Source organism: Crinia signifera, chromosome 19 (genome assembly GCF_055691185.1).
Source record: "Crinia signifera chromosome 19, ASM5569118v1, whole genome shotgun sequence".
In the NCBI taxonomy this organism is placed as follows: Eukaryota; Metazoa; Chordata; class Amphibia; order Anura; family Myobatrachidae; genus Crinia; species Crinia signifera.
The window spans coordinates 126,112,766-126,140,723 of NC_139226.1; the positions used below are offsets into that span (position 1 = coordinate 126,112,766).

The window sequence follows — 27,958 nt, forward strand, 5'->3', positions numbered from 1 at the left end:
CCATACAATTTACATTTAGCAAAAGTTCTAAAGGGGTCATACACATGGAGCGATTTTGTGCTATTTACTAAGCAATCTGACTAGATTGCTTAGAAAGTACGCATGGATCTCTCCATGTGTATGCCCCGAGAGATTAAATATCTCCTGCTACCTTTTGAGGTGTTTACACACAGTGCAATTAGGTTGCTCTGCGATTTTGGCCTTTTTCTCCCACAGCAATATATTGCTCAGTGTACCATTTTCATCAGCGACCAGGGATTCTGGTTTAAGATTGCGAGCAATTATGTCTTTAAAATTCTTTTTTTTTAACCTCTATTCTATTTGACCAAATTTTGACTAGAAATCACTGGATCACAGTGCATTGTGCACCAGAGACCAGCGATTTTTAGCCATAATCAAAGGAGCATGATCCTGTGACCATTAAGGGCTGGCCGTGGAAGCGAGCATCTTAAAATGTATCACCCAAAAAACACGCGATATGGGCACTCAGCGACCACTTTAGCCAGCGATACACACGTTTTAAGCCCGTGTGTACAGGTGTTTAAAACTATCAATCCTATTTATCAAAATATTACTGCAGCATACGGCTTTACTGATAACTTCATCAATAATGGTTCCAAATATCAAGAGACTCATTTCCTGCATCCAGTTTACCAACCCTACTTAATTAATAAGGGGTTACTTTGGAACGAGAACCAAGTCCTCTCTACACATAGCCTTATTCTGGACAATGATGTGGTTGTAAACATATTACCTACAGCTAAGCTGCCTCATAACACACATCTCTGGATGTGAAGGTACAGTACATGAGCCATGCAGGAACACGGTCACTAGCCATCCGTAGCGCTGAGAGGCTTGTTGACTGTGCAGAAATCTGCAGGCATATCACGTTGCACCTTATTGGTTAGTGCTACGCTGACACAGTCCTCATGCATACGGATGACTGGATCAGTGGCATGTCTGTTTATACAGAGAGCAGAAATGAGCTGCAAGGTGTTCGGAGGCATAGAAATCAGCCTTATTACATAGCACGCACTGCTGAGAAATTTCACTGTAAACATAGCTATTGATCAAGAGTATGTATCTCTGTGCGGCTTAAGCATTGCGTGTTACACAGACAGACATGCATGGCTGGGCGACGAGGCTGTATACAGCCATTGCTTTGTTGTGTGGGGTCTATGTTGGATCAGCCCTTGTGAGCGATGACTGTACCCTCCCAAACACTTCTACTGATGATTAGCCTTCTGGTGGCTGGGGAGCTGCTTGCACACACACACATAGCAGTCTTACTGTAATGCTTGCAATAAAAACAGGCTGAATAAGAGAAGTCATTTGTTACATTATCAGAAACAGAAGCCAATTTGTTCTGTGCTTCGCTTTCCTCCTTACCCCAGCAACACAACACTCAGGGAGTTAATCTCATTAATAGCAAGGGAACAGATTTCTTCTCTTGCTTTGATGACTGATCTGCCTGCAAAAGGAGGCAGCTCAATAAGATGTGTTCATCCAAAAACCATTTTCTTGGCTAGATTTCTCCCTCTGGTCTTCTTAGATGTATCTTTGGATTTGGATTTTTTTTTTTTTAACAAGATCTGAATGTTTTAAAGCAGCAGCTTGTTCTGGATTCCTGTGCTCTTCCTATTCTGGGACTGTGTACTGTGTATGAAGCAGATCATAGATCAATGGGATCCCTCCCCTTACATATGGTCAGAAGGAGGCGGCAAAAAAACAAAAAAAAAAAAACATTAAAAACCCAAACTAATTGCATTTTTTAATAACAAAACCGGTCCCTTTAAAAGTGTTTTTGCCATAAACAATTTATTTTTAATACATTAATATGGAAAGGCTCAAAATAATGAAGATTTGGATAGGGCGGTTATAGAGAATTATACACACAGCTGCTCATGTTAGATGGCTTGGTACTGTGCAGCAGTCAGGTAGGTAGGTAGGTAGGTAGGTAGGTGAAGTACTGACTGATTGCTCCAATCTGTCTGGTGGGAACAAAAATCAATCATTTGCTCCCAAACACTGGGAAATGGGCAAAAAATATTACTTGGATAAATTTGTTTAATCAAATGGATTTAGCCAATTTGCCTGAATGACCGCTGTCTGTCTTCCAGTGTTTGGGAGCAAATGCTTGATTCTTATTTGCTCCCGTACACTACCATATTTGTTTTTAGCGCAGTATACCCCATATCTTTATACTACCAGGTTTGTGTTCCCGCCAGACAGATTGGACAGATACATCTGTAGGAGTGTATCCAGCTGAGCCCTGCAGCTTCCAATGATTACTCTAGAATGCTTTACTAAGCCCTGGTTAATATGGGCACATCACAGCCCTATAAATAGACTAGGGCATTCGTTTTCTATATGGTATCTGAAGAGCAGACTCACAGCTGACAGACACAGGATCATCTCCCATTATGCCATATATACAGATTAGCATTACATTTCCTTCTACCTGCTCTGTCAGGGTGTGGTACAGGGGTCCGACAGTCGGGATCCCGACTGGCCGGACTCAGACAGCATGGTGAGCGCAAATAAGCCCCCTGCGGGCACGGTGGCTCGCTACGCTTGCCACCTATTCTATTCTCACTCTATGGGGGTCGTGGCAGTCTGTGTTTTGACAGTCAGGATCCCGTCCAGCACCCCTCTGTCAAAAAATTCATACTACACCTTTGCACGCATTATTTAGGTGGGCGGTTTTAAAACCCGGTGCTGGACGAATCCCAGGAGCCCGACATATCAGCACAATTACCGAATATAACATTTGTGCGTTTATTCTATTATTGTCAGTTTATCTACATTTTTCCTTTTGTGTTTTAGATTTCACCGACTGGCTCCGGAACATTACATTCGCTTGTCCACCTCTGTAACCATTATCCCTATTGTTGCCTGATGATAGTGGTAGCCACCTGGGGGAGAACAGCCCCGCCAAGCACTGCTGAGTGTATCAGGACAGCTTTTATTTCCATTATGTTTACAGTGTTTCTAATACTGGCCATTATTACACCACCAGTAATAGCAACCTAGAGCAGCATATTATCAGCGGCTTGCTACCGAGAACTATTACTGCGGATTTACTGAATTACAGTAATAACTTTTCACAGTGGGAGATTCATTCTCTTGCAGCCACAAAGCATGGCGTTTTGTCCTTTGTAGTTACCTTCTAGTGAACAGGTAGCCCCAAAATTTTATTATGTGCAATTTATACAAAGTGTAACGCAATTGCATATGGCTGAGATCTTCCATAACCCTCATTATTGAAGTCTGCTCTCGCTGTATAATCCCCAGGACAAGCTCTGTGTGAATGGGAGCCCAAAACAGAACAGTGACACAGTCTCTAGTCCTAAATTTCCTTTGTCGATTTCTTGGTTTTTTTGCTGATCATTGTATTCCGTTAGGTGCTTCAGTATCCGTGTGGCTCTATATAAATAAATGAGAACAATAAAACTCAGGAGGATCTCAGACACCTTTTAAACTGAACCATTGATAAAGGTTCCAGCATTGTGCGATTAGATTGTGATGTATGCTATTCTAAATGGAGGACTTAAGCCTCTTTTAGCCTTAAACAAATGAAAACCAAAATGTCCCATAATACATTGCGTGCCGGGTCCTCAGCACGTGGTAAGAACAGCGATGAGTGCTTATCAAACAGACCCATCTGTGATCATGAAATGCTAGTGTATAACAATCACCTATACAGGAGGTCTGTGAGATCACCATTTGGTATCGCAGGTATAACCTGCCGATGTTGTGTCACACAATGGATTATGGGGTGTTTAGAATGTAATGGGGTATTTATTACGAGGCTATAAGAGACATCACAACTCAGTTTAGAAGTTTGAGTAGTGGATAAACAGAGGTACGTCATGGGAAAATGATGTATCTGTAGTCCGCTATTGGATCGTTTGAAATATTTGGTGAAAGACATCACCGATTCCTACTCTGCATCATAGGAAAACTGGGAATTGGTGACAATTTCAAGTGGAAACGAATTGCTCAATAATATATCTGTGTACAATTGGTTTTTTAATAAATACATTGGCTTAATGGGATTTTAGTGATTTTTTTCTTTAAGGAGTACAAGTTACTATCAATAATGGTGGTTAGATTAAAGATATATAGGGCTGCAGTCAAATGTCTATCGCCTGGGGTCTTGCTATTAGGCCCTGTGCACAAGGGGCAACCCGGCTTCAGCACACACACCGTACCCCCGCGATGCAAGCACCGCTGGATGAATTTATGTGAGGTTTTCCCTCTGCAAAGGGGCAACAGCCAGGTTGCTGCAACTGTGGGCACCGTACAGAGGGCCAGATGCCCCCATGCACGCATCAACACACCTGCACGCAGAACCTCACGGTCACAAACAGTATCCCCAATTAGGTGTCCTGCGCTGCTCGCAGAACATACAGGAAGCTGCCCGCCCTGTCCAGTACCTTCTCCATCCTTAGAGAGGAGGGAGTTGCCAAGGAGTGCTGACCGCCCATATTTGCAAATGGCTGTGTGCTTGACCAACAGGGGCAATATGGAAGGGCAGATGGGAAAAAAGCAACTGATGGCTATGTATGATGAACAGGGTGGAGGCTTCCTGCATGCACTATGAGCGGCGCAAGACACCTAACCAAGGATATGATTTGCCAGATGCAGGTACTGCGTGAGGATGCTGCCTCCTCCTAGGTGGCTGGTGTAGGGGGTGTGTGATCTGGAGCAGAGGGCGCAGAGTGGGGTGGCTGGAGCAGAGGGCGCAGAGTGGGGTGGCTGGAGCAGAGGGCGCAGAGTGGGGTGGCTGGAGCGCAGAGTGGGGTGGCTGGAGCGGTGGCATGGTTTAGGAATTCATGAAGGCTTGTGATATATGAAGCAGCAACGCCTATCAGATTGAGGGTGAGATGTACTATGCCCTAAAAAAAGTGATAAAATAGAGAGTGATAAGCCATCAACCAATCAGCTCCTACCTGTCATTTTTTCATACACAGCCAGTGACATGGCAGGTAGGAGCTGATTGGCTGGTGATTTATCAGTCTCTATTTGATCACGTCAAGCTTCGTACACCTGGCACTATCAAATAAAACATGTTAATACCAGTGTTATACGACAAGTACATAGATAAGCACGCGGTCAAACGCATTTATCATCTGAAAACTTAAAATATGCTTGTAAAGATCATAATGGGATAGATGTATGAAACAGTGATAAGGTAGAAGAAGTGAGCCAGTGGAGAAGTGGACCATGGCAACCAATCAGCACTGAAGTAACATCTATAATTTGCATAATATTAAATTATACAGAGTAGCTGATTGGTTGCCATGGGCCACTTCTCCGCTTGCTCACTTCTCCTTCCTTATCACTGCTTCATACATCTACCCCCTAAGGCCATTATCACTGCTTCATACATCTACCCCCTAAGGCCATTATGTCGTAAATTAGCATTGCGTTGTGGTGCAAAATCTTCTGATAAAAATTAGATAGGTTATACCCCTTTTAGACATACTACCTGGGAATTACCCGGCATTTTGACTGCTGGGTCATTTTCCCGGGTGCAGCGTGCACCCTTCCACAGCAGCAAATTACCGGGTGAAGCAGTTCTACCCAGTAATTTGCTGAAAAACCTGTTTTTTTTTCTTATGTCTGAAAGGGTCAAACCAGGTCTTAATTCCCGAGTCCTCAACCCAGGTAAAAAGAAGGGTCGGAGACCTGGGTTTTAACACCCGGGTTGACCCTTTCAGACATACCAAAATCCCGGGTTGATGCGCGTTCATGTGTAAAAACCTGGGATTTTGCCGTATGTCTGAAAGGGGTATTCGATAGCGTCTCTCAACTAAATACTCTGTAGAATGCAACACTGTGCATATCAACTTCTTTGCACATATCATTAATTTACAAAGGAGCATAAAATAAAACACAAATGGTCTCAGCTGGTGCAGACAGCAGGGGTACTGGTAACAAAGGCAGGCTGACATCATTTAAAGTTACATTTTAAAAGTCCCAACATTATTCCATATAGTCTTCTGTGAAAGACACAAAGTAGTTTCTGCTTCACTTTTAGGGTCCAGTCACATTTGCATTGTCAACCGTGTTATTAACACAGGCATGCTGCTCGCCTTGGTCAAGATCAAGGATCTGCATGGCCGCCGCACCTGACCGCTTACGGAACCAACAGACGTAAACGGTAATGTACAGCATGCAATACACTTGGGTGGTCTGCAAAAAGGTGACGAGGCCAAATATTCAACTCAGTGATCACTGGGAAAATGGTGTTTTCCCACTGCTATGCCAATTTGTGCACCCACACATGTGGATGTATCCGTGCTTTCACACAGCGATCAGCCGGATGTGGGGAATAATCTGTAAGTTCCAGTGCACAAAAGACATCTGTGAAAAGCAGGCCCCCAGTGACGTGGAGATACCACAGTCTTTAAGAGCCGTGAGCGGAGAATCATGGAAAGAGTCGGGAACTCATCACAGCTCAGGTGCTGTGGGAAGATATGAACGCGTTCAGAAATTGCCTTTAGGAAGGGGGGTAGGAAAACGTAACGCAGCAAGGAGCTACACATCTAGTTTTCAAAACAACAACAAATATGCTTCACTGTGATAAGAGGCACTGTGATCACACTTGTACAATGAAAGGGTAATCCAGTACTGCAGTCTAAGCAGGAATTCAGGCGGTTTTATTATTTTGACAGCTGTCACTGTTACCGGATTCTGAAGCGGTTGCTAAAGTAGCGTTAAATCATGGTAACTGGTAATCTAGCGACTGACTGAGAAGTATTCTTAAGTATAAGATGATGAACAATCTCCAATCACATCGCTCTATAACAAGCTGCTCGTTATCTGTTGTGCCCATAAATACAGTCAGAACACAGCCCCCCTTAATCTGGGTGGTGTCAAATGCCAACTGCTGTAAAAAGGCTCCTATATGGTTCATACACTGATAAATACCACAAATATGGGGACAAACTACAGTGTAATCATGCCAGGAGAGTGTAAGCTTGTGAGCAGGGCCCTCCTACCATTTTGACAGTCAGTAACTAACCAGTTTGTTTTGTCCCTACTTCCAATAGTAAAGCGCAGAGGAACTTGCTGCGCTATATAAGAAACTGTTAGTAAATAGATAAATAAATAAGTCATCCAACGGGATAAGTTAGTCTGTGTTTAGAGAAATTAGGCTGACCTGGCTTGCATGGGCTTGAATGTATTTGGCAATCTATATGTGCTATAAATCTGAGTAGTTTCACTTAAATGCAAAGGTGATTGTAATTACATTATTATTATAATTACAACAACATGCAGCTAAAGGCTTGTCTATACACTGTACGGTCAGGCAGACTTTCCTTCCATTAGTTGCAGGACAGAGCAATTAAGTCAGTCCATAGTAGACCAAGTGTTAATCCTTTGAGTGCCAAGTGAAATTAACAAAATTGGTGAGAAAATGGCCAAGCAAACATTTGCATTCATCAGAATGACCGGTAATGATTACCTTAAATAGAAAATATATAATTTTTTTTTTTTTTTAAACATTTTTTAACATTACACAGTATAACAAATGAGCGATGCTGGCATTTTTAGTTGATATTTTTCTCTCAGATGTTGGCACTTAAAGGGTTAAGCAGGACAGGGTAAGGAAGGCGGCCCATGGGAGTCCGAGTGTTATATAATACACACTGCCGCTGAAGTGACTGAACACATGTAGAACAGATCATAAGCTGCCTGTGTACCTTTGCCAGCTCAAGTAAGCATAAAAGGTAATGCCTTAATATGCGTAAAAAAATATATATATATATTTTAAATCTGTCTAAAAAAAAACACTTAAGTAGTGGGAGCTGCTTGAGAAAAGCTGGCACCACCCGTGAATGGATTCTGGTTGAGCACATAAAATGGCTTCCTGACCTATTCCTGCACCATCCAGGTGAGACACACAGAGAAGCCAATGGGAAGGGGGTGCATCCACTGACATCATCTGGAATGCTTCGGGAACAACAACAGGCAATTATGGCCACCTAGCTCCCGGAATCCAATTTAGGATATTAACCATTATCATCTAGAATGCCATTGTGTTACACTCTGAAGAAGGCTTCATATGTGATTAGAGACAGCAGCCAAACCACGCGAGGACCGGACGCATGACAGGCGTTTGTGTTACTGTATATGAGAAGATGAACCAGCGATGAAAGGACTTTATAGGCAGATACTATTAAAACTGTAGGATATTCCCTGTGACATATATGAAGGTGGGAAAGTCACACCCTGCGTTTCTATTCAAAGACAATTATTGATATATTAAGAGCAGAATGAAGGGGGGGGGGGGGGGGGGGACAAGAATTATAAGTATCATGATATTCTTTTATGGCACAACAAATCTCTCCACACAGCTGACAAATAGACAGGCACATTAAACTGAAGATAATGAAACATTGTAAGAAAGAGCCCTGTTTAATAATTTAGCCTAGTGAAGGCTTTATATTGATTGCTGTTTTCCGCACAAGGACTGAATGTTATCGCTGGCTTTACAGCCCAGTGACAGCACCGCTGCCTTTAATCACCAAGCGGCTAACGGCTTAACCTCCTGAGTGCAACACTGATCTATGTGCCATTAACTCATGCGCTGCTGGCCAACTCCATTTAAACCGATCCTTACTAAACTGCATTGAGTCTCCCGTTTCTCATATGTGCGGTGTTATCTTGTGGAAGAGGTCATCGATGGAGTATAAAATTTAAGAGCCGTGTTACCCGTTTTCAGTCATCTTTAACGAAGCAGGAATATGCCCTCCGATCTGGAGTTTCATCCAAGAAATAGGATTATTAAAGACTATGAAATGGGATTCCAAATCCATCAGATGTACATGATGTTATCATCAATCTTGCTTTAAACCCGGGTGCCTAAAAATAATCCATACTGCCAGACGGGCTACCGTGCCAGCATACAAGATGGATTTCGATACAGGCTCTAGTCTAGTGTATACAACCTTATTTCAAGGAAGGGAATGGCCATCCATGAAAGTATAAAGATGAATCTACTCCTTCTAGAGAGAGAGGCAGAAACAGAAGACAACGATCTGAAATAGCCAAGCATTGCACCAGGGTTATGCAGAACAGAATCTTTGATCATATCACGCATCAAAGTTTGTAGTGGATGGATGGGCTACGGTAGCAGAAGCCTAGATCAGATTAGAGCAGAGGCTACGGTGAACACATTCTTACCAAAAACTAGTGTCTGCTCTGAAGCAATATGCAGATAGCAGGGCTATAGACTCTGGCCAAAACATAAATCCATACTGCCTTGTGTCAATGGTTCAAGATGATATTAGTGACATTTTTATATGTCACACATTAGGCCGCTTAATACCAAATGAGGATTGTATCAATGTCCGTTTTCCCAAGTAGTTTCTGAACCTGCTGATCTAATTTCAGCCACGGCCTACCCATTCTCTAAAAGGCTATTTCCAGTAGGATAAGGTGGCAAGCGTGCAAAGCACCAGTCCGCTCCAGAAGGGATAGCACTCTTACGCAGATCACCCATGTCAAAGGGCTTTCTGTAAATATTTATGGGAGAAGGTCCCCTATTTAATATAGTACCGAAGTGTTCGTAATGAACTCAGGTGCTGATTCAGCTGTATGCGTGTATAATATTCCAATCTAATAGGGAAAGTATAGCTGCACTCACAACTGTCAGGGTTTCATTGTTTCTGGGAGTGCATGCATATTGCGCATTTTGTGCCCAAACAGACATGGGGTAGCTGTGTAAAACAGCTAAATCCATCTAAAATCCTGCTTTGGGCTAACTTGTCGCACATTCCTTCTTGAACTTCAGGAAGCTGTGAGAAGAAATGTCACACCTGCTACTACCACACGTCCAAACGGAGCAACAATTGAATTGCTCAGTTTTACCCCCCCCCCCCCTTCTTAGCAGTAGCCATGGGTTAAACAATTAAAACAGCCACATTGTATTTTTTTCCCATCAGAGCTCTGAGGGTGGAATTCACAATTGTAAGATGTCTAAACGAATGGATTTCTATTGGACCTTTTTTAGTTGTTGCCCCGAAAAGACACCGTTATATCCACAGGGAACACATTTTAGCTTACAAGCTGTCTGGGTTCCCAAACAGCACTTTTCCATATGCCCACATTATTTTAGTCGTGTTTGGCCACGTTGCGGCGCAACTAAACCATGAATAATGCTGCTTTCACATTGCCTAAACATTTGAGACCCGGTATTTTGAAATGGTATCTAAAACGGTATATTACCGGTTTAAACCCCTTTCACACTGCACATAAATACCAGGTCTCAAGCAGGTTTGCAGTTTAAAAGCAGGACAGACAGTAGCTATAAGACAGCGAAGTGCATCGGGAGCCGCTCATTACATATACACATATGTAATGAGCGGCTCATTACATATGCATTGTGCTCAGTACATATGCGCATATGTAATGAACGTCTCATTACATCTGCACTTCGCTCTCATAGCTACTGCCTGAGCCCTATATACCGGTTCAGAGGCATTCACAGTGCATAAAAAACGTCTCTGAACCATGTAGGACTCTGCTTTTTACCCGTTTGCAAATAGCGGTTATTTGTAACCGGTAAATGCAGACTGGTGCTTTCACACTGCAGCTCTAACCGGTTTAAAAGGCTAAAAAACACGGCAATATACCGGTTAAGAGCTGCAGTGTGAAAGGGGTATAAATTGGATGCAATAAGGATAAGCAACCCAAAAATTACATAGCAACAATGGGCAGCAATTGACCTTAAAAAAACAACAGCATTCTGCCCTCAGTGTTCACATCACGTGCATCTTGTAGCAATATAATACCCACCGTTACATTATATAGTGTTTGAAATACTTGTTTATAAATATTCAATCATTTAAAAATGGCTGAAGAAGCAGGATTCTTATAGCAGTCAGGACTCCTTCAGGCTCTTTTTACCAAGGTCATCATACACAGCATGTCTATTGCTGGGGACCGCTAATGCTTTACTACTGACTCTCTTTAATGTATTTCTGGCCTGCCATTTTCCAGCAATAACTGTTACCAGGCCCGCAGGAAATCCTGCTGTATAAGTCATCTCCAACCAAGCTTCAAGGAGACTGCATCACAGGACAGACGCTGCACGCAACTAAACATGCGGCCACAAATTATAAGCCAATCACAGGCAATAAGGCTCCTTCTGTGTGCGCGGCAGCCTCCTCTGCATACGCTTACTAAGCGCTAGTTGTCTCTGTCTAATGCACAAAATTAAAAGTAAAGTCTCATTAGCATTTTAAATGAACATCTGAATAATTGTTCAAAGCCCCGAGCAACAGCACTGAGCAGCTCTCACCATATAGTGAGGGGAGGATCAGCTGATGAATTGGGGAGAGCAGCACAGATAACATCGCACTAAGCAGCGCATTTAAGATGGATATTACAGCTCTACCCTGTAACCCATTACAAGATTGCAGAACATATTAATGGCCCTACACAGAAGGTAATCTTTGTTTAGTGATGACAAACACAGCTTTATACTTTATTTAAAATATACAATTAATGCTGCTTTCACATTGCCTAAACGTTTGAGACCCGGTATTTTGAAACTGTATTTAAAATGGTATATTACCGTTTTAAACCCCTTTCACACTGCACATAAATACCGTGTCTCAAGCAGGTTTGCAGTGTGAAAGCAGGACAGGCAGTAGCTATTAGACAGCGTAGTGCATATGTAATTAACCACTCATTACATATGCGCATATGTAATGAATGGCTCATTACATATGCACTGCACTCTCATAGCTACTGCCTGAGTCCTATATACCTGTTCAGAGCTGTTCACACTGCAAAAAAAAACGGCTCTGAACCGTGTAGGACTCTGCTTTTTACCCGTTTGCAAATACCGGTTATTTGTAACCGGTAAATGCAGACTGGAGCTTTCACACTGCAGCTCTAACCATTTTAAAAGGCTAAAATAAACTCGGCAATATACCGGTTAAGAGATGCAGTGTGAAAGGGGTGAGTATTGGCAGTAGCGGGTGCCAGCATTGGCAAGTGCATACACAAAATCTGGTAATGCGGGAGCAAATGACGATTCAGCAATTGCTTCTAAACACTGGAAAACGGAGAGACCTTGTCGTTCATACAAATTGGTTGAATCCATTTTGGCCGTTTGGGAACAAAACTTTGATTGGCATTTACACTCATCCTTTAGTTTGAAAGGAACACTGCATAGCTGCCATTATATTCCTATAATCAATAACCCAGGTCTATCCCCCATTGTCATCCAGAAGCAACGAGACATCAGGCAGCAGACACATTCACTCTCACCTAGACAGTGCGGCTTGTGCATTGCTGAAATATGTTGCTTTCATGGCAGACACTCCACATTCTATCTGGGTGATTTGCTAAAGACAGATTAGCTGCTGAAAGATTTGTGTAGCCAGCTGCCGAAGGAACACTGCAAACAAACAAGTTTTTGCCATTGTTTATGAAGAAGCAGCCGTGATACATTTTACCTGTAGCTGAAAACAGATCATGAGTGAAATTTAATAGGGTGACTGGTTCGAAAAGTGAGAGATTTGGTAAGAAATCCCCAGTTTTTTAAAGCGGCAATCATTTACACTGCAAAACCACACTAGTTTTGCAGTTTCGATTATAGCGCTTTTAAGAAACTGGAGATTTCTTACCAAATCTCTCACTTTCTGGATCTCTCAGCCTATTTAGCGGGATCCACCAGCATATACACTAGGAACCAAAGAAGGCCGGATGTTCCTAGTGAGCTGCTGATGCATTTCAGCTGCAAACAAAATGGCTGCCTCCCAACTGTGCGTAGTTGACAGGTGTACTTTTTTAGCCCACTCAAAAATGTGAAATGGATGCTGGCGACAATTTAAAGGCGGCAAGCATCTAATTAGAAAATTACAGGAACAGAACGATTTATCCATGTAACTCTCCTCTAATCCCACAAACAAGAGACGCAGTGAACGGCTTCACCTCACAATGCAGGGGAATCAGCATTAATAGCAGGATCTCTGAGTAACTAATAAATCCTGGAAGGTTTCCTAGCAATGTTTAGCCCAGATAAAGCCTGATAACAGAGAGGGACACAACATCTCTCCACAAAAGGGCAGATCAGTCTCTCCTTTCTAGACATGTTGAAGGCTGGTGACAGATTTACATGCTGTTCCCCGGCCAACTGCAAATTCTTTTTATAAACATTTTAATAACATCGACATGCAGCCCCGCGGGGGGAGATTAATAGATCCGAGCTACATTTGTAATATTTCTTTATTGCCGTTCACAAAAACTATGCACATGCTCAGGTTCCGAGACCGCTCACCACATTTGAGAGTCACGGGCACTGTGCGTCCCCCTCCTGCAGCCAATAATTTATTAGCAGCAAACGCCATAAAATACACCCTGTGTGTGGAAGGAACAGAGGGGCCTCTGTGCTGAGGCGGCTTTGTGAGGGGGAGCGATCAGTGCACCTGTGTTTGTTAAAATCACCCTTCACTTGGCAGGGGCAGTGGAAAGGAAGGCCAGTCTAAATAATTCATTCAGGAAGGGAGAACAGATTCTGGCCACGCTGTAAAACCTTTCAGAAAATCAAACCGACCTCTGAGCACTTTATTGATGTTTAGACAAAGGCTTATGCGCATAAAAATTAAAAACTGCATTATGAATGAAAAGTAAATGATTCTAATCCATCAGGTACATGCAGCAATGCGGGTTTTTATTACTATTCTTAGAGCAGGCACTGGCATAAAGACCGAGGGCCATTTCAGCAAACCTTCCCTCTCAATGATCTTCTCTTAAGGTGCCCATACAGTTATGCTTTCGGATGCAATGTGATGTCCCATCGCATCTTATGGTGCAGAAAAGCGCACTCTTCCAGTACCCGATGTCACATGATTGCTCAGACAATCAGAGCGCCACCCGGTGTTTGAAACCGTTTTTTTTTTTGTTTTTCAAATTCTGTCGCCGCCCGCTAGCGCTTCCTCACAGCTCTGCGCTACTCCGATGGATGCAGCCAGCATCCCTCCAGCCCCCTTCTTCAGCAAGCGCTCCCTCCACCCCGCCCACCGACAGCATTCAAGACACTATCGTGTGAGGTATCTAGATGGCTGACAGGTAATTCTATGTCAACAGCCAATACGTTTGACACCATATGGTCAAAAGATTGCAAACTTTTCTTTTTTTCCCCATACTTTACTATTCCCCATCAGAGTCCCCATGGATGGTAAAGTGTGCAGAGTACAGCGGTTGGGGAGCATGGAAGCACAGAGGGCAATGCAACGGGAACCCGGCTCATTGGGGGTCCGTGAGGCATTAAAGTCAGAAAATGCCAGTACTCACAACTTAAACACCCGCTAGCACAGGCATTCTCTGATTAGAATAGTGCTATTTACATCAATTTGAATAGAATAAACCCCATTGTCTATGAGTTATACCACACCTGCCTTGTGGTCTGGACTACCCCTTAATGCTAAATACTGTGCAATAAATCCTGTTCATGGCCCAGTCATGTCTAGACCTGACTGGTAGGCTCAGTGCAGTTTACCCACCACACCAGACCGGCTAACCTAACACACTTGCTACCGTAACTAAAGCGCTATTCAATTCATGGTTAGGAATAAACTTATTTTGGCTCCACATAAAAAGCAAGTCGCTGTATTGTGTGGCAATAACATATTCCATGTGTGTGCATCATTCCTATCACACAGGAATGTCGGACAGTCCCTGTAAGTACCTATTTATGTGCATAAGACCGCATTCTTCCTGTAAAAGACATTGGGCGGTATTCAATGAGCCTGATTCGCCAGGTTTTTATGGTGAATTTGTGCTGTTTGGCGAATTTCTGACTAAAACGGTGAATCACCCTATTCAATGACCAGTTGGCGAATACATTTGAAGGTTTTTTTCATCATGATTCACCGAGTAGCAATCGCTATCTTTTTATGGTGAAGTGGAATGTGAACTTTTAAAATAAAGTGTTCTGTTTTTTACATTTGGTGTCAAAAAATCAGGAATTTTCTTCTGAGGAGGGGCATGCTATTTTTATTCATGTGCTGTAAGCACATGAATATATATTTAATTTTAAAAATAATATTTTTTTTTTATTTTTTTTTTACACAGCAGCCAGCAGGTGGCGCCAGAGCGGAGCCGCTCATTACATATTCATATATTCACTGCACGATCATTACGATCCTGTGTAGTAAATATATGCTTGCCTGCTGGCACCCCCGGGGGGGGCAGCCTGTGCTGCCTGGCACCCGGGGAGCACACCTAACCCCCCACAAAGGTCTGGGCTAGGCAGAGAGACTACCATCTCTCTGCCTGGCACCGTCCTGAGGCTCCCTGCGGCAATCGCCGCAGGAGCTCATATTCGCCTGTCAGGGGCAGCGAGCCCCTGACACGTTGAATACCGGAGCCCGCTGGCTCTGGAACGTGGCGAATGTGCAGCGAATCCTAAAAAGGATTCGCTGCACCTCGCAGGGTATTCACATTGAATACCGCCCATTGTGTGACGTCTGTAACCTGCAATCTACAGATAAGCGCTCCAACTTCACAGCAGGAGTGGTCAGTAACAGCAGGAGTGGTCAGTAACAGCAGGAGTGGTCAGTAACAGCAGGAGTGGTCAGTAACAGCAGGAGTGGTCAGTAACAGCAGGAGTGGTCAGTAACAGCAGGAGTGGTCAGTAACAGCAGAGCATTGTCGCCACAGCAAACCTCAAGATAAAGCTGGAAGATCACAGATAAAGTGGTTATACCATGTGACCGAATAATAACCAATACCATCACAATAATTATTCACAGGAGGCCATCAAGTTTTTAGAAAGCAGAACTGGAGTGTCCCCCCAGACCCATGGTTATATTGTTGTAAACCACTCGGTCCTCAGGACCCCACACAGCGCATGATCCGCAGGTCTCCTCACAGAATCAGAAGAGAAAACATTAGCTCCACCTGTGGATCATTTCAGATGTGTCGGTGGATTCAGTATTGAATCCCGGCGGTCGGGATCCCGGCGTTCAGAATCCCGACGCCGGAATCCCGACAGCCGAAATGCCGACAAGGAGGGGACGTGGATCGCCCCCCCTTGCGGGCTCGCTGCGCTCGCCACGCAGCGGGCCCGGTGCCTCGCTACGCTCGGCACACTATTTTATTCTCCCTCCAGGGGTGTCGTGGACACCCCAGGAGGGAGAATGTGTCAGCATTTCGGCGGTCGGGATTCCGGCGTCGGGATTCTGAACGCCGGGATCCCGACCGCCGGGATCTTAACTGCATCCCGTGTCGGTGAGTAACGAGTCCACCTGTCAGGTGACCTGGAAAACGTGAACTGCGTGGGGTCCCGAGGACTGACTTTGAGAACCACTGTAATATAAACCGAAGGCACAAATGCATGCATAGCTTACATAGAGCCTACTACCAAAACACATCAGAAAAGGTAAAGGAAGACTATGGACAAGCCCTGAAGTACACATCTGGGTTATTCCTAAAACCATTGGCATCAGAAACTAAAAGGTTTCTTTGTAAATCATATATGCGGGAGGCTACTCCGATTGTGCATTAAACTTTGTAAACAAAAACAAAAAAAAATGACATTTCAGAGGCCACAAAAAAATGCCACTTCTCCGGCTCAGACAACAGGATAAATACCAAAGTGTGTGGGTTACAGAGAGTCACGCTGGCACAGCGACCTGCAGATTGTGCTGCACACTGCTGGCTTGGAAGCAGCTTGTGCTCTGCCACCATGTCATTTGTATTTAAACCTTGCATGTCACACAGCTGTTTCTGCAGCAAGGCTCTGGCGGAATCCTTTATCACACAATCAGACACAGCCCTCCCATCCTCTCCAGCACTCGCAGATGTGTACCAGGAAACTAGAGGTAAGAATGTCATTCGCACCAGAGTTCCTAATTGCTAGATGTCCCCTACACAGGGCAGCCACATCAGCAGGTTTATATACTGACAAACACTCCCTGATTAGGGGCCAGCATACACAACGCTCTCCTACAAGTACACCTGCATCATGTACCACAGATGATAATGTAATCACTGCTGTTCCCACATACGCAAAATTAACCAAACAGAATGGTCTATTACCCGTGGCACATTCCAGAAAGGAACGTTAATGATACTGTCTGAAAACCTGTAATCAATTTCTTTTCCAGAGCAGCTGTATCATTATGCTGTGTTCGATCTGTGTGCCGGCAGGGATATATTAAATCTCACATTGCAGTGGGGCCTGCGCCAATTGGATCAGGCTCCAACAGCTCTCACAGCGTATAACTGGGCTTATTATCAATACCAGCAGAACTTTAAAGAAAGCGTACCAATGTAATAAAAAATAAGACACCGCTATACAGACAACGCCAGCGAGATACTGACGTGTATGACATTCATAGCCCAGTATCTGCATACAGAATAAACACTGTGTAATCGTGGCTTTACTCCACACATACAGAAAAAAATAGTCCTTTTTAATGGCTTATTTATGAATCAAGAGGTTTGAAATGATTCAATTAAGATAAGCCCATTTGTACATGCACATCTCCTGTATGCCCTTCAACAGTTAAAAGAAACAAAATCAGTGATGGCTAACCTTGACACTCCAGCTGCTTTTGAACTACACATCCCAGCATCGGTTTTAGCATGGCCAAATAGTAAAACTGTAGCAGGGCATGCTGGGATGTGTAGTTCAACAACAGCTGGAGTGTCAATTTTAGCCATCACTGAACTAAATGATGGTAACAGCTTTGGTATGGTCACGTGGATGTCAAGTCTTTTACTGACAATGCTATTAATCCCTCTTCAAAATTAGGAGTTGGCTGTACCCCCACTTAAATGGAGTATTAAGTTAAAGTTCTTCCAAAATAATCCTGGTTATGCCTTAACACAAAAGGATAGCCATATTGCCGACATAAGCCATGTAGGATAATGGCTTTAAAATCGGAAAATATTTCCTTGCAATGCAAGAAAGCGGTCTACGATTTTCACAACCACTTAGCCCCTGGGAGCAGTGTTCCAGTGCAGACAATTACGGTATTTGAATTCACCAAGCAAGGAAAATAGCAGCTCCAATATATGTCACTCAGCCTGCGTATATAAAGAAATGACACAGTCCGTTCTATAATAGGTCGTATTTCCTTATTCTTACTGCCTTTAGGTGTTACCAAGCACAGCGAGCCGGCCAGCACTTGCATACAGCTGACAGTCTAGAAATGTTAAAGCAAAAAAATGCAAGTGGTCATAAAATATATAGTAGCATTCACAGGTCTGACATACATTGCCAGAGATTGAGATGTCTGACAATGCACAGTATTTATGCTTGCTGCGGAGTACAAGCTATTGCATCCATTGTCAGTTACTTCCTGTGGAGACAGCCCAAGGCTACATACACATTTCTAACAAGCCAAGCACATGACAACGCATGTGACAAGTAAAAATTTGTACGGATTTACACGTGGTTATATCATGTCGCTCTTTCAGGAAGCTTCCTGGGTTTTTGTCCCGTATCGGTGCAAGAATTCAAAGAAATTATATTAATTTCAAAACGGGTGAACTGTACAAGCAACAAGATATGGGGAGATGACTTTAGGTTTGCAAAAAAGGTGACCATTTTCAGTTCAGAGCGATTAGTCACATTAATGTAATCTAATTGCAGACACCATAGAAAAACACATTGCAAACTATAGTGTAAACCAAGTTAATGGACAACAAACTGGAAACCTGCAGTGTTAAGGGACTGTTCCCTCCTCACGATACAACATTTTAAATATCTTAAATAGTTTCCAATTTGGCTAAAAACCAAAATGGTGGTTTCAGCTGCTTGTTCGCACCCAATCATTGGTCTAAAGCAGAAATGGTCATCCAGCTGTTGAACTATACATCCCAGCATGCCCTGCAACACTTTTAGCATGAGCACATAGCAAAACTGTAGAAGCGCACGCAGGGATGTGTAGTTCAACAGCTTTAGGGCCAAAGGTTGCCCATCTCTAGTCTACAGTGAGTGGGGTGATTATATTTGTGCAGCAGACCTTTCACACATTTCCGCTTGCCAAATCAGAAGGCGTGCGTGTGTAAATGTTCTGTGTAACGCACTGTATAAAACGTGTGTTCTAGATCACAATAGGTAAATGATGTAAACAGTCTGTAAACAAACGCACACACATATATACTTGAACATTATATAATGTTCTGGTAGCGTTATCATACAAGACTAAGTTTAAGGGACCTTTGAAGAGCACCTACCGTACACACTATGGAAACAGCCATGCTAGTAGTGTAGAGACGCAATTTATGAGCGCTGTAGTTAACTTGGAAACAGTGATGACATTGACACACAAATCACTTCAATGTAGTCAAACGTTAAACCAGACACATCCGCTGCCTCAATGACAACTTCTGTCCCAAATAAAATGATAAACAGAACTCTCACGTATTACTTTAGTTTACAAAGTCACTGCTGCCGGGATACGGTCATTGGGCCTACTGTAGGATGGTCGACAAGCACTGGGTAGACAGAGTCAGGTCGACATGGGGATAAGTCAACATGGTTCTAGGTCGATGTGGGGTTTTTCACTGTATTTTGTGCCGACAGGCGGTATTTCATGCCCTACCATCCACTAGGGCGCGGTGGGAGAATAAAATAGTGTGTCTGAAGCACCGCGAGCGAAGCAAGCGATTGGGAGGGGATGCGGTGCACTGGAAACTGTGTCTATGTCGACGGTGTCGACATTCGGGTAAAAAAAACCAGTGAAAACCCCCATGTCGACCTAGACACTGTCGACCCAATGCTTGAGTCGACCTATTGATCTAGTCCATGTCAACCTTTCCCCATGTCGACAAATGTGTCGAGCTAATGCTTGTCGACAACATACTGCAAACCAAACGATCCCAACCCCTGCCACCAATGCATGCACGATATATATCCTCTCCACCTTTTCCAAACGCACAGATTCTCTCTCGGCGAGTGTCCTCTAACCTCCAATATACAAGTTACAGCAGGATCATTATGAAAACCATATATACATATAAATAAATGACAGGCTATGCATAGATCAAATATGTGCTCAGCACCAAGGCCACAAAATGGATCCAATAATGGACATTCAGGCTCATTTTGAATATGGAGCTATGTAAAATGTTCGACCCTTTCCCCCCTTACTACTTCTTTAAGAATTGATGAAACGACCTGAATATTGCAATGTCCAATCTATGTGGACATTTATTTGCTTTCATTTCAAAAGAAACTTAAAGAATCATTTGTAAACGCACTTGATCCATTGTAGAAAATCATTTACATTTCTAAGCAAGAAAGGTCAGTGCTATAAAAGTTAATCACATTAACCAATTCAAAACAAAAACGACAAGATGCCGACAGGCTGTGCCTCTTTCCAACAGAAAAACAGTACGTCACTATGTATGGTCTATTAGAGCAGGCATGCCCAAACTGTGTCCCTCCAGCTGTTGTGAAACTACACTTCCCAGCATGCCTTGCTATAGATTTAGCATTCCCTAATAGCATAACTCTGGCACAGCATGATGGGACTTGTAGTTTCACAACAGCTGGAGGGCCATAGTTTGGACATGCCTGTATTAGAGGGATCAGCAACCTTCCTCCCCAGACATAACTCATGCCTGCGATGTCCATGCACCTCGGGAAACGTCATTTAGACATGATACAAGAGTTCCCCAGAAATGAGGACTTCAGACCAGTGTTTTTAGGAGTGTTTCGTGATTATATACAGACAGGATCCGGATGATAGATCTGCGGTGTCTACGTCAACATTTAACATCGAAAAAGTCGACATGCACTAGGTTGAAATTACAAAAGGTCAACACATAAAAGTTCACATTTTTGGGGGAGGGACGTTTTCAAGCTTCATGATCCACATGGACTACACTTGGGAATGGTAAAGTGCCAGAGGCAAAGAAAACCATGCAACTGTATGTGTTACACTAATTCGGAGTTCATGTCAACTGGTGTCTACACCTTTTGCTTGTGTTGAATTTTGTTAATGCCGAACTTCATGTTGTTCTATTGACTGTCAACACAGACATTTGAAACCTTTCCATCCACACCCATACAGACTCCTAGCAAGGTGCCTCAATCGCCTGCAGTGGTTCTCAGACCTTTTTTTGAATCACTGCACCCGAGGAGTATCAGAATTTTTTTCAAGGCCAAAACTTTAGGGATAAATTCAGAAATACATTTAAAACTCAGTAGATTGTGCTTATAGGTCATCCTTAGGTTCAGTAATTAGGTGAGAGACAAGGTTTGCTTCGGAATGTGAATATAGTTTATGACAGGCAGCCACAAGAACTGGTTTTGTCTGTTACATTGACCATAAATACACCACCAACCCTGGGCATCCCCCTCCTGCAAGTACCCCAAGGTACCACGGCGCACAGTTTGGGAATCACTGACCTATATATATGCTACCTCTATGACACTAGTGACTGAAATGCAATGACACTTTAGGTTATGGCGAACATATTGGCATAGGACTGCCAAGGATAATTAGGAAACTTTCCTATAGCCAAATACTTGCACCTGGTGCTTCTTCCTATGGTCACTGTATAATGGAGATGCCAAAAGAAATGTGGGGAAAGACCACTTACTTTTTTAGGGATGCAGCTGCTCCAAAGTCTGGAAAAAACATATCCAGCGTTTTTCATCCAAACGTATCTACTTTGGATATGTTTTACCCGTATACCAATAATAAAAGATTTAAAGGGATAAAGACCTTTGTGTCAGCAGTCAATAGGTTAACTCCAGATGCTCCACTTGGCATCAGCCATCAGGGGCAAAAAAAACGGCTATGTCCAATTTTCATGTTGACAAACTGAATCAGTCGACCTACTGACCATGTTGTTCTTTTGACCATGCCAACCTAATGCTGCCGACCAATTGACTGGCGACAAGAAACCATTCTACCAAGCATCATACATTAGAACACAGGTTCTCAAACTTGGTCCCTATGATCCCCCACACAGGGCATGTTTTGCAGGTCTCCTCACAGAATCAAAAGTGAAATTAGCTCCACCTGTGGATCGTTTGAAATAAGTCAGTCAGTAACGAATACACCTGTGCACCCGCCGGGTGACTGTGAAAACGTGAACGGTGTGGGGTCCTGAGGACAGAGTTTGAGAACCACTGCATTAGAATTTCATATAAATAAAGAGCTCTGTGCAGGCTTACCTTCTTCATAGGTAAGAGAAACACACATGGCGCCATACGCAAGATCAGGTACATTGTAGGAAGACTAGCGAAATTGAAGGTGTACCAACATCCTTCTCTCTGGGCTACCTCTTGCCCCTCTCCAATCCATTCTTAACGCTGCTGCTAGGCTTATCTTCCTCTCCCGCCGCTCTACCTCCGCCTCCCCCCTTTGTCTATCTCTTCACTGGCTCCCCATTCCTTTCAGAGTTCTCTTTAAACTCCTCACCACCACCTACAAGGCTTTCTCCTCCTCCACCACCACTCCTTACCTCTCTTCACTGATCTCTATCCACACTCCCTCCCGTCCTCTTCGCTCCACCACCGACCGCCGCCTGACCTCTCACGTAATCACCTCCTCCCACTCCTGTGTCCAAGACTTCTCTCGCGCTGCCCCCCTGCACTGGAACAACCTCCCGCCACCCATCAGGCTTTCGGATTCTCTTACCTCCTTCAAGCGCTCCCTCAAAACACACTTCTTCCGACTAGCCTATCCCTCCTTATCCTAATCTTTCGCTCCTCCTATCCTGCCTACCCTACCCCTCCATCCGTTCCTACTTATCCTATTGTTTTTCATTCGTCCACCCACCTCCTTTTAGTCTGATAGCTCATGAGTAGGGCCCTCCTTCCTCACGTACTCACTCCACCTCTTTGCCTCACCAGCGCTCCTGCCCTTCCCTTCCTCTACTTCATCTTCAGTCTCCTCGACAATTTCAACACCTACTTCAGAACTGATGCTGATGTACGGCGCTGTGGACACTTTGTGGCACCTTATAAATAAACTAACTACTACTACCAATTTTTTTTTTTGCTTAGATGTGCATTAAAACACAATATAAATTACACTGAAACGTTCCATAATAAATACATTTAGAAATGAGTGCGCACACACACACACATCATACAGACAGCACGCTGCAGTTCATAAAGACAATAGATATACTGTGGCAATATAACATTTTCATGTGCCTGATAGGGTCTCTCTGCCATAACCTGCAGAACAATTTGTCATGGGAATATCTTCATTGTTTGGGAATGTGTCATGTCCCCTATAAAAGAGCAATGCATGGAAGTGACAGAAGCTATTAGGTCCGGCATTGTAAAAAAAAAAAAAAATTGTAAAACATTTTGGAGCTCTATCATTGGTTTCTGATATTTAGGTGTTTTCGGGTCATGGCAGACCTGCTAATTGGGAAGAGCACAGTTATTGGCCTGGATATAAAGGCTGGCTATAACATGGATGGCACGAGGCAAATAAACAGCTATTCCTACAGCTAGTTCTCTGTAATCAGGCAGTCTCTCGTGGTCCCGGATCAATGCACGGAACAAGCTCTACAGCAAGAATAGGAGCAGATGGTGACATCACTTTGGCTTATGCAGCATAGAAGCAGCTGCCACCAAATAGTAACAACTAGATCTCTCCACACAAAAAGCTATGGTAAAAAATACCTCGCCCTAAAATACAAGTAAAAACAATTTTAAAACAGAAGTATATACATCGAATATAATTAATTTTGCATAGCACAAGAGTAGTGTAAGGCAAATTAAATTACAGGGACTGCTTTAGTCTGAATGCAAACAGGGGCCAGATGCACTAAGCCTCAAAAGTGATATAATGAAGAATGTTAAACAACCAACCAATCAGCTCCTGCCTGACATTTTTCAAACACAGTCTGTGATATAGCAGGTAGGAGCTGATTGGTTGGCTTATCCCTTTTGAAGCTTAGAGCATCTGGCCAACAATGTTTTCTGTATAAAGGCACCAGAACAACACTAGTCTTGAACGCACACAACCTCGAAGGATCGTGTAAATTCTCGTTATGATGCGTGGTCCCGTTGATCCGTCTGCGCTCATAAGCAGATCATATGTGCTTTTTAAGCGCATATGATCACGCATTTGACAGCTCCACGACCTTCATACAACCAGGTCGTATGTAGGTTATCCTGATGTATGGCCAGCTTAACTGCTCGAGAGGACCTAGACAGATACCGAAACTACCATATCACCGTTAGAAAATGATTTCATGTATTCGCAGTAATCCTAGTTAGGAGTCCCCCATCACTTGCTGAGCAGCACTGAATAGATGCTGTGCACATGCGCACAGCGTCTATTCCTGCAGCCAGAGGGGCTGGGGGCAATGCCCCCACCGCTGCAAAACAGGGGTGTGGCCTTGCACCCCATTTCTAAGTGATCTGGCTGTGCGAGTATATGCAAACGTTGCAGCCGCCAGGATCTGTATGGAAGTTCCCACTGGTGGTGTCTCTGAACCAGCCCATGGGTACATCTGATGCACATATCAAACATCGCCCATCTGTGTAACCCCTATGGTCACCGTTTCTCCATGCGCAGTAACTTTCAGCGTCTGTCAAACAAATCCTTGCTGCAACTGTAGATGTACAACCATTACGGTTCAGGCACAGTGGCAAAAAAAATAGCAGCACAGTGTACAACACTGACATTGCGGAATCAGGCCCAGTATGCGTAAATCTTCAACCGGACTTCAGCCTGGTCATTAAGCCTGCTGCTGCTGCCACCATGGGGTACACAACCAAGTGATGTATGTTCTTTCTAGAGTGACCTTTGGATCCAAATCCATGCCGCAACCATAAGTCTACCCACCTCCGGTATAGAGCAATACAATCTCACAAGAGGCTAGCTGGATGACTTGCTGCATTAGAACCATTTTAGTGCAGAATAACGAGTCCTTATTCCCTACAGTTACAATGGAGCAGCAGCATCCCAGCTGTGCTTGCTGCACCGATGGAGGCGCCAGAGCAGCTGTGTTCTGTTCCAACTCTTGACACGGAACTGCTCTGCCTAATAGGTAAAAATGGGAAAGCAAGAGTGTGATAAGGAAATAGAAGACAAGAAAAAAGTGGAGGTTATTCTGGTTGGTGCGTACATTTCCGAAATCTTTCGGGGCGGGCCGCACGCCACGCTGTGCGGACATCGTCCGAAGAAACGTCCACCGGATCTCCGCATACGGACGGACTCACACTGGAAGAACAGGGCATGTTTACGGACGACATCCAAACCTTGCGTTTGCGGTGGAAACACACATATTCTGCACGGTCTTACTGCGTCAGAACGGACGGGAACCTGGACGTACGCACCGATGCGGTGTATTTACGCAAAATTCACCACTCTTATCTGACCTCCGAAATCGATCACGACACACTTATGCAATTAGGCAACCTTTTAATTTGTTGCATGTGTCCAAAAACATGCTTTTTCCATTTTCTGTTTGACGTTATTGTAATAAATGTACATTTTGATCCCCAAATGTGTGGTTTTATTGGTAAATGTAGAAGTGACATGTATATTTATATTAGTGATAGTAAGTTCTGTCCATTGGTTGCAGTGTAAATGTGTGTCCAAACTGCAGCATATATTTGTGTGTTTAGTAATGGTCCATTGAAGCTGCAATGGTTCCAATTGAAGCAATGACAAGAGTGTAATTAATGAGTAATGAGTAAAGGAGTGGATTGTATTGTGTTCACCTGACATTGGTTGTACTGATTAGGCGTTCCGATTGCCTAGCGCATGACCGAGTGGTGTCCGCAAAGCAATACTTGCTTATGGACACCGCATATTTCTAGCCTTTTGGTTCGTGTGCATTCGGTGTGCTGTCCGAATGCACGCCTACGAGAATGAGTGCACTCCCTCGTGCACGCCCATGTTTACGCCCAGTTTAGCCCACTTTGAAACTATGCCCCTGTGTAGTTCCGAATGACGCCCATATTTCCCGAGTGATTGCGGTGCACATTTCTGTACGGTATTGGTGCGAACAAGTACGGAGACCATGCGTGGCACATGCGCATAGCGTTGCCCACGCATGCGCAGATGGCTAAAAAAGGCCATCCGAAAGAATTCGGGAAAGTACGCATCGACCAGAATAAGGCCCAGTATCCTATTGGCGCACAGAGAGCCGCAGTGGGTACAGGGAAATTACAAACGATTAATACAGAAAATGATTTCCCTTGTCGCACACCACGCTCACAACCTAGTGGGGGTATCTCAAAATAGTCCTTAGCGGTGTAGTGTTACTACACACAGGATTCGTTAGGCCAGATTCCCAGTCCTCCCTCACGGTTCAGCTCAAGTGCCATGAAAAGTGACCAGCGGAACATTCTCCATAAAGTTAATGCACTGGAGAATTTGGTTTTTGAATCACTAAATGAAAATACCTTTAATCAGATGATCACATGCTGCTTCATTACCCAAAGCCCTGGCCCGCTGAGGACATATAAGAATGACTGCCTTGGAAATGTGATGGGTTAATGCCATCCGCATGCCCAACAACACACATTCCACAGTTCCATCACATAACTCTTCCAGCTGTGGGGCAGCATTAGAACATTAAATCAGTGTTGTGTGCAGCCGCAGACAGGTATCTGTGTGCACTGATTCATGTTGTTTTGCAGACAGCCTTAATGCACAGTACAAAACCAATACCGACAACAAAAGAGTCAGCCTTTATTGCTGTTAATATCCCTAAGCAATTATGGTAACTCAGCAGGAACTTCTGCCCAGAATGGAAACCTTCACATTGTAATTCACGATTTCTCCTCGGCTTCTGCTGTAAGTCCCAGGTACCTGCTATTGTGTGGAATACTATGATCCAGGCAAAGGAATTATTACAACCAACGAGAACACAGAAATAGAGCTGCAGCTAAAATGGTCTTGCAAATAAGGAGAAACATTTTTGGCACGATAAAGGATTAACTCACAAGCGGAATTCAGTAAAGGAAAATGAGAGAACAAGCAGTTTGTTGGCTATAAAGACCCGTTACTTACTGAATGAACGCAATAGTTTATATATCTGCCTGTTGTCAGTAAATGGGCTCATTCACATCTGCTGCGCTGTTCGCAGCACAGAAAAGAGAATTAAAGGTAAGTTCCCCACATGTAGTACATGATGATCATGGACTCGTACAAAATGTACACGTAGTACACACCAATATACTACATGCAAACATTACATCATGATCTAGTTAGCTGGGTTGTTAACATCCTGTTAGTGGTGATAACTCAAACCGCGAATGCAGAAAAAGGTATCGCAATTATCGCCTGAAAGCAAGCCGCTTATCGCAGGTACTGTATGCGACCTTTCCAATTTGAAAATAGCAAAACCGGGTGACCTGCGATGTGTTAACCAGTGAAAAGGTTTTTACCCCCAAAAATGGCAAAGTAACATAGGACATAGTTAAAAGTTTTTGGAGACCTAAAATGTGTTAAATGGTTGCAATATGCAATAAATATTAAAAGCAAGCTTTTGTGTAAAATACATTTTTGGGGTACATGGGTAAATGGGTTTGAGTATTGTTTTGGGTCAATTAAAGGCATTTACAAAAAAACTCCAACCTGCAAGCCTAAAACCATTTGTCCACCCATAATGCACCCTAATAAACCTGTCCCATACCTTGTACCCCCGATTCCAATCACTTTGCACTTTAACACCCCAAAATGGGTCACTCATTATGGGCTAATCAAAAGTAATTAAATTAAGTTCCGACATTTCCCCCCCAAAAAAGGGATTCTCCCCAACTTTTCACCTGCTCAAAATGAAGATAAATGTGCGATAAATCCTATGGAGACATAATCGCATGCAGTAAATAGGATATCTGCAATAAAGCATTTCCTAGCAAATATAAACATTTTCACTATTGGAAAGGGTTATCGCATCTCATAGAGAACCATCCACTGCAGAAAACCATAATTAATGTTTCAAACTGTTAAAAGCCATGATTGGATATACTAGCAGAACA

General features: G+C 43.5%; 1 protein-coding gene across 6 annotated transcripts in view; it reads right to left on the bottom strand.

Annotated features, from left to right (window-relative positions):
• RERE (arginine-glutamic acid dipeptide repeats) overlaps positions 1-27,958 on the bottom strand; it is a 290,268-nt gene that overhangs the window by 106,866 nt on the left and 155,444 nt on the right. The window lies entirely within an intron of this gene.